The sequence below is a fragment of the Chiloscyllium plagiosum genome, unplaced genomic scaffold (genome assembly GCF_037043375.1).
Source record: "Chiloscyllium plagiosum isolate Xiang-an unplaced genomic scaffold, Cpla_swu_hap1 HiC_scaffold_45, whole genome shotgun sequence".
Lineage (NCBI taxonomy): Eukaryota > Metazoa > Chordata > Chondrichthyes > Orectolobiformes > Hemiscylliidae > Chiloscyllium > Chiloscyllium plagiosum.
In genome coordinates this window covers 52,140,925-52,149,387 of record NW_028270183.1, presented here as the reverse complement: position 1 = coordinate 52,149,387, position 8,463 = coordinate 52,140,925, and positions in this window count along the sequence as shown.

Sequence of the window (8,463 nt, the reverse complement as noted above, 5' to 3'; positions counted from 1 at the left end):
GCAACTTAGAGTTATTCAATTTATTATATGTTTCTCTTCTGCAGCAGACCTTGCACAATGCCTCACCTCGCAATTGTCCAGATTAAATTAAATCTGCATTCTCTCTATGCCAGCGTCCAGCCTACCTGTATTCTGCTGTAACTCTGCCAATCATCCTGACGATCCACAACTCTCCAAATCTATTCTCAGATCTACAGTCACTAAAACACACTTTCAATACTCTTCTGTCTGGTATGACCAAGCAGTTCTGCATCCATCTTATTGACTGACCACTGATCTAATTTGACTACACCTTCTGTATATGCCTGCCATAAGGAACCATATAAAGGCCTTGCTAAGTTCAATATGGCAAACATCCTCAAAATGGCCATAAATTCATCAATCACCTTTCTGACTTTTGCAAAATAAACAATCAAATTTATGAGACACAATTTTCCCACGCAAAGCCACGTTGACTTTCGCTAATAAGCCCTTATTTTTCCAAATGTGCGTGAGTTATTTATCTCTGAATCTCCAACAATTTCCCTTCCACTGACGATCGGCTCACTGGATTTTTTTTTTTTGGAAATTTCTTGCATTAACCCTTTTAGCCTTCTTCAACTAAGGAAAATACATGAGCTATTCTCCAGTTCTCTAGAACCTCTCTTGTGACTGAAGAGGATACAACAAGGGTGCACAAGACCTCTGCAATTTATTCCCTCCCTTCCCTCGGTATTCTGGGATTAAACACATCATATACTGGAGACCTGTTTACATTAATGCTTTTTTCGAAACTCACAGCACATCCTCAGTTTTTTAATATTGAAATGCTCTGGAATATCTCCATCTCCTTTTCTCGACTGACCATGAACCCTGTCCTTATTCTTTTTTTCAATGCAGGTGAAAAATATTCCTAAAGGACTTCACACACTTCCTCCAGCTCCATGCATTAACTCCGTCCTTTGCCGTTGAGTCGACTACGCTTTCACTAGCTACCCTCTTAATCGTGATTATCTGATTTTGGATGTTCTTAATCCTGTCTGTCAAAGACACATCACGTTGCCTTTTAGCCCTCCTAACGCCTTCTTATGCATTTGCTGTGTGTTTTTTAAAAATGTTTTTCGAGGCCTTCAACTGTCTTCCGTTTCCAAACTTTTAGATGTGGTTCCTTACTGTTCTTGACTGAACTCATAATTTCTCTTGTCATCAGGGATTTCCAAATCTTGCCACCCTTGCCATCCTATCTCTATGACTAGATCTTATATTTTTAAATGCAGTAACATCCAGAAATGTCTGGTGGGTTCTCAGAAAATCCTCCCTGATTCCTCACGACAGCTCACATTGGTGATGTACCTTGAAGGTTTAATTCAAACTCAGAACCATATACAAACTTATTACAACCACACACCTGCTAGTAAATGGTTTATAATGTATTCTGTTTATGGCCCTTACATATTTTCGTTCTCTGCATTTGAAAGAAATCTGTTAAAAATTGCTTGACGTTTCTTGCCACCATCATGTCATACACACCATTTGGTCTTTAATTTCATTTTGGATCTCACCCTTTCACATTCCACATGCCACAGGGTTTTCTGTAGTTTTGAGTTCCCATAATCTGATGTAAGGTCTCCTGTTCTGCCTGTGATTTGCTAGACTTCCACAGAGCTCTAGATTTAGCAGGTTGACCATATTTACTGTGTGAGCACATATTTTCTTGGAAACATTGTGTTCTCCCGTCAGAATATCTGCTAATTCCCTGATCCTGATTTATCCTCGCGTTATTGTTTCCTATTCACTTGAATGAAATCTCATCAAAGCTTAATAAAATGAGACTGGGACATACCAGGACTCTAATTCTTCGTCCAGCTTTGTCCTTTACAGTACTTACGTTAGAATCAAATGCATGACAATCACTATTCCGTGAACACTGCACTGTCTTTTCCAGATGACAGTGGTAATGAGTGTGGATGGTGCTCGCGAAGAAATATTATGGCACTCGCAACTGCGGGTAAGTGTCGGTCGTGGAGAGAGGATGTGATTGTTGATGGGGACCATTCAATTGGCTGCGTAGTCTTTAATCGTGTCAAACTGTTTGAGTACTATTGGAACTACAGTCATTCAGACAAATGGAGATTATTCCATCATATTCCTGACTTGAACCTCGGAGATGCCAGACACGATTTGGCAAAACAGAATAAAATTTAGTAACGTCGAGAGTGTGGTGCTGGAAATGCACAGCAAGTCAGGCAGTATCAGAGGAGCAGGAGAATCCGCGCTTCGGGCATAAACACTTCTTGATCCTTATGGTCTTGGATGAACCTGAGAATGCTAGTGCCAATGGATTCAGAAATGGTACTGTCTTTGGATATTAAATAGCGATGGTGATATTGGTTATGATGCTTATTGGCTAATATTTGTGTGGCACGAATATTACTTGTCAAAAGTCAGCCCAAGCCTAACTTTTGTCCAGGTCTTGACGCGTTTGGACTGGTTTTGTGCTCTGAGAAGTTGAGAATTATCAACTCCCGAGCAAACCTCATTCCATCTGACCATATGAAGAAGCGAGCTTGCAGACAACTGGTTTTCCAAAGTACCTGTTGCCTTTGTTGTTCTAGATGACAGTGGGTTTAGAAGGTGTTGTCTAATAGGCCTTGATGCAGTGAATCTTGTCGATGGTTTTCACTGCTACTACTGAGCATCAGTGGTGGAAGGGAGAGATGATCGTGGAAATGACAGCAATTAGTTGGGCTGGTTTTGTCCTGGGTTATTCCTGAGATGCAGTCTCTCATAGGTTTTAGAGAGTCTGCAGGTGAGATAGTCATTGCAGAATTGCAGGCCTCTAAATTCTCTCGAAGATTGTATTATTTATGTGGATATCCAAGGGCAATTTCTTGGCAATGGTAGAACCCACGTTGATGATAAATACCCTGTTGATGACTCAGTCATAGTAATGCTATTGAAACTCAAAGACTGATGGTTTGGTTCTTTATTGTCGTACTTGTCTAATATTTGTGTGGCATGAACATGACTTGTTATTTCTCAGAGTAAACCTTGATGTTTCGCAAGTTTCGATGCATTTGAACATTTTCTCTCATGATAATTCTTTCCAGGAGTGTATCTCTGCCAGATTCCGATCGGATCTAACTTGACCTTGGCTCCTATTGTCACACACAGTTACATGGTTCCTTCATATTAAGTGTAATTACTCTCACTGCCCCTTTGCAATTCCATTGTTTTGAACTGACCTTGCCATGTGGTCAGGAGCTGAGTGAGCCTGACGGGGCACTGCCTGAATGACACTGTGCAGCTTACTGCTGACTGATCACATTATTGCTGACACTTACTTCGCATTTCAATGTAGATCGAAAAAGATGGGCCAGTGTCTGCCTGCAATCCAACTATCCTGGTTTTTGTTTGGAGGTCATACCTAGGCAGCTTATCATATTTTTAGTAGGTGTCAGTGTTCTTGCTGGAACGGAACTGTTTGGCTAGAGGTGTGACAATCCCCGGACTTAAATCACAGTTTTCAGTATCAACAACTATTTCTTGACATTGTGTGGAATGAATAGAATATCTGAAGTTTGTCGCCTATTGGAAGAGGACGAAATGGATCATCTTCTCAGCCCCTCTGGCTGAAGATTGTTACAAATGCAGCAGCTTTAAATTTTCCCTGATGTGTTGGGCTCCCCCGTAACTGGGGATGTCATTTTTGGAGAGCAGCCTCCACCTCCAATGGTCGCTTTCATTGTCCACGATCTTTGAAAACTACATATGACAGGACAGCAGGGATAGATCTAAACCATTGATTGTGGGATTATAAATAGAACATAGAACATAGGAACGTACGGCACAGAACCGGCCATTTGGCCAAGATGTTGTGTTTACATTTAACCTAATGTAAAATATAGTAACTTAACGTATGCACCATTCAACTCAGTCCATCAGTCGGTTAAAAGCCCCCAATGACACTGCTTCCACCACCACAGCTGGCAACGCATTCCATGCATTCACTACGCGCTGCGCAAAGAACCTACCTATGACGTCTACTTTACACCTTCCTCCTAATATCTGCAAAAAATCGTGGAACATAGAACATATAACAAACAGAGCTGTTATTTCTCGTTTGTTACTCTTGCCACATGCAAGCGAGGCGAGGAACAGTGGGAGATATCAGTTGAATGGGTGGCTCAAGGAATGGTGCACGAAGGAGTGTTTCCAGTATCTGGATAATTGTAGTTTATTCTGGGGAATGTGGGTCTTCTACAAACTGGACGGTCATCACCTAAACCAGAGGGGTACTGATATATTGGGTGGGAAACTTACCAGTGTTATTTGGGTGGGTTGAAACTGGTTCATGCGAGGGATGGGAACCTGTGGTGTAGTTCCACTGCACGGGAAGCTGAGTGTAGGGAGGACATGGACAGCATTTCACGGTCACGGGACTGTGCTGGCAGCTCGCAAGCTGGTTTGAAGAGTGTCTACATCAGCGCTATGAAGGTGTGCTTGCAGCATGGATAGATACCTGCAACTTTGATGTTGTGACCAATTCGTAGACATGGAGAGAGCAGGCTGCAGGTTTGAGGGTTTAGATCTTTCATTAATTTCACGGAAAGTGTTACAAGGCGGGGTGGGAGGAGGTGCGGCTTTGTTTCTAAAGGACATTCTAACGGTGCCTGAAAGACCTTTTGACTCGTCTACTGAGGTGAGATGGGCTGATTTTAGAAACAAGAGAGATCACAGTATTGGAAGTTATTCATGAGCCTCCACAAAGTTCCAGGGATGTGGAGGAGAGGATTTGAAAACGATTCTGGGTTGGAGTGAAAGGAACGAAGTTGTCATTATTGGGGACAAGATAGACTAGAAATGGACTAACGCTAGGAAGTCGGATGGATCGGCAGGAGGGTTGCATGACACAGTATGTCGTAGGGCCGACAAAAGGGGAAGCCAGATTGGATTTGGTGCTTGGTAATAAACGAGGCCAGATGTTTGATTTAGTGGAAGGTGAACTCTTTGGAATGAGTTAAGATCATTCGGTTGTGTTTAGTTTAGCGATGGAAAGGGATAGGGACATGCCACAGGGCAGGAGTTATTGACGGGAAGGGGGAATATTAATATGATGAGGCAAGACTTAGGAGGCCTAGGTGCTGTAGAAAAATTCAGGGGATGGGGACAATCGAAAAGTGGAGCTGGTTCAAAGAAGGGATATTATGTGTTCTTGATAGGTATGTCCCTGTCAGACAGGGAGGAAGTGACATGGTAAGGGAACCGTGGTTTACTGAAGAAATTTATCTCTTTTTAAGCGGAAGAGGGAGGTTCATGTGATGTTGAGACATGATGATTCAGATGAGGCGATGGCGAGTTACATATTAGATGGAAGGATTCAAAGAGAGAGAGTTAAGAAGAATAAGAGGGGACAAAATATACCTTAGCAGGTACAAAGCGAACACTAAAGCATTATATTGATATGTGAGGAATAAAAGGATGACTGGGGTAGAAATAGGACCAGTCATAAACAGAAGTGGGAAGTTCTGTGTGGACTCTGTGAGGAGCATAGATGTACGAAACGAATACTTCTCAACAGCTTTCACTCAGGAATAGAAGGATATTGTGGCGCAGAAGACTTAGATACGGGCTAGTAGACGGTAAGGGATTGAGGTTTGAAAGGAGGAGGTGTTGCCAATCCAGAACGTGTGAAAGTAGGTAAGTCATCTGGGTCAGATTGGTTTTATCCGAGGATTCTCTGAGAAGCTGTTGTGGCGAATGCCAAGCCTTTGGCCTTGATCTTTGAGTCGTCATTGTCTACAGGAATAGTACCAGAGGACGGGAGGATTGCAAATATTGTACCCTTGTTCAGGAAGGGCAGAAGAGATGACCAACTTAATTATAGACCAATGAGCTTTATGTATGTTATCGGAAAAGTGTTGTAAAGGATTATAAGAGACAGGATTTATTACCATCACGCAATCAACAATTTGATTGGAGATAGTCAACGTGGCTTCGTCAAAGGTAGGTTGTGTTTCACAAACCTCACTGATTTTTATGAGAAGGTGACCAAGCATGTAGATGAGGGTAGGGCATTTGACATGCTGTACATGGACATCAGTAACACCTTTAATCAGCTTCCACATTGTAGGCTGATGGAGAAAATGCAGAGGCATGGGATTGAGCGCGATTTAGAGTTCTGGATTAGAAATTCACTTTCTGGAAGAAGGCAGCGAGTGATGGTTGATGGAAAATATTCAGACTGGAAATCGGTTACTAGAATGTGACACAATGATTTGTTTTCGGACCACAGTTGCTTGTCATTTTTATAAGTGACTTGGACACAGACATCAGTGGATGGCTTAGTAAGATTGCAGATGACGCTAAAGTCGGTGGAGTGGTGGACAGTTTGGAAGAATGTTGCAGATAGCAGAGGGACTTGGATAAACTGCAGAATTGGGCTGAGACGTGGCAAATGGAGATCAATGCAGATAAATGTGAGGTGATTGATTTTGGGAATAATAACAGGAAGGCAGACTACTGTGTCAATGGTAAGTTTCTCGGTTGTGTGGATGTGCAGATGGGTCTTGGTTTCAATGAACATAAATCGCTTAAAGTTGTCACCAATGTTGATAGTACAGTTAAGAAAGCATACTGTGTGTTAGGTTTTATTGGTAGATGGATTGAGTTCTGGGGTCGTGATGTCATGCTGCAACTCTCCACTTGTAATATTGAGTACAGTTTCTGCTCGGCCCATTACAGGAAACGTGTGGAAGCATTGGAAAAGTTGCAGAGGAGAATTACCAGGATCTTGCCTAGACTGGAGCAAAGGTCTTTTGAGGAAAAGCTGATGGACTTGGTTCTGTTCAAATTGGAGAAAAGAAGACGAAGAATGGATTTAATTGAGACATTCCAAATTGTCAGAGGATTACATAGGGTGGACAGTGATAGTGTTTTCCCTAGGATGATGTCATCATCATTTACGAGGGGGCATAGCTGCAACTTGAAGTGTGGTAGATTTAAGATAGATGTCAGAGGCAGATTCTTTACTCACACCATGGTAAAATCGTGAAATATCATGCCAGCCAATTCAGTTAACTCAGCTTCACTAGGGGCATTTAAACAGTCCTTGGATAAACATATGGACGATGATTGAATCATGTCGGGAGATGGGCTTAGATTAGTTGACAGTTCAGTACCACATTGAGGGCCGAAGGGACTGTTGAGCACTGTATTGTTCTATGTTTTATGTTTTGTTGTGATGTTGCTTGGGACGTAATTCTGTTCACAAAATCCTGCTTTAAGGACAATGACTGACTGCTGCTTGATTAGTCTGTGGGAAATTTATGAAAGGGCACTTTTACTTTTTGTATATTTTGTACAATGAAAAGTTAATAAAAGTTTATTTCTTACATGTATTAAAATAAACCAAACACTATTGTTTTTCATTTGATAGCAACTGAAGTGGACACATCTAAATATTACGCAGTTCGATGACAGTAGTGAACAGCGGATTCATGTTCAGATGAGAAAACACACCGTTAGCAAATCTGTTGAAAATGGCTTTGAAAAAAATGTCTGAATTCAGGCACACTATTACTGGGACTCACCACTACGTCCACAATACTGCACATCTATAAAGTCTGTCCATTGAGCTTCAAAACTGGGACTGGACAGTTATTCACACAATCCATCAGAAAAGACCAGCTCAAGTCATAAATGAGCAACAGGGAAATGTGTGGGCAAGACTAAACAATGGACGAGCACAGGCCTCATTGCTGGTCCAAACGCAGTTAAACGTTTGTAAGTATCAACTGACAACAAGTTTGTCCTGTAAATTTATCTCTTCTGGCGCGCCACCTCAACTCTAATTCTGCATCTTGGATCCGATCCTGAATAAAGGAGGTATAAATACAATGGTCTCCTGCAGTACACGGCGCCATACATTGAATCGCTCATAAACCATATTCAGTGCATGACAGCTCCATAACGTCAGTATCCAACCTGAATTGTGCAGCTCCATTGATGGCCAAAATGATCCCAGCCCAACATCCTCGCATGTGTTTTGAGCTGGAATTTTCTATGTAACTAGTTTCAGCATTTATCTGAAGATTAAGAATATTGGTCTTTACCGAAGGTTCAACATTCTTTGACAATACAAAGTTTTCGATTTTCCAAGGAGCACAAAGTCAACCCATTTATTCAGTTCACTTTTCTGAAAACAGTATGATGAAAACAGTGCACAACTAACAGTGAGGGGCTTTGAAACGATGAGTCGCGTTACCGCATCCAAAATCAAACTATTATTTAGTACAAGAACTTTGAAAATGTAGTTATATTCCCTCGTATTAATATTGTGTGCTAGTATTCACACATAATCATTTTCATGGCAACAATAATACTTTGTGTGCAAAAATTCTGTAGTCAGATGTGAGTATATTTTCAATTGCCTCTAACTATCCCACAGCTCAATAATGTGGTATGTGAATATTAGTGTCTGTA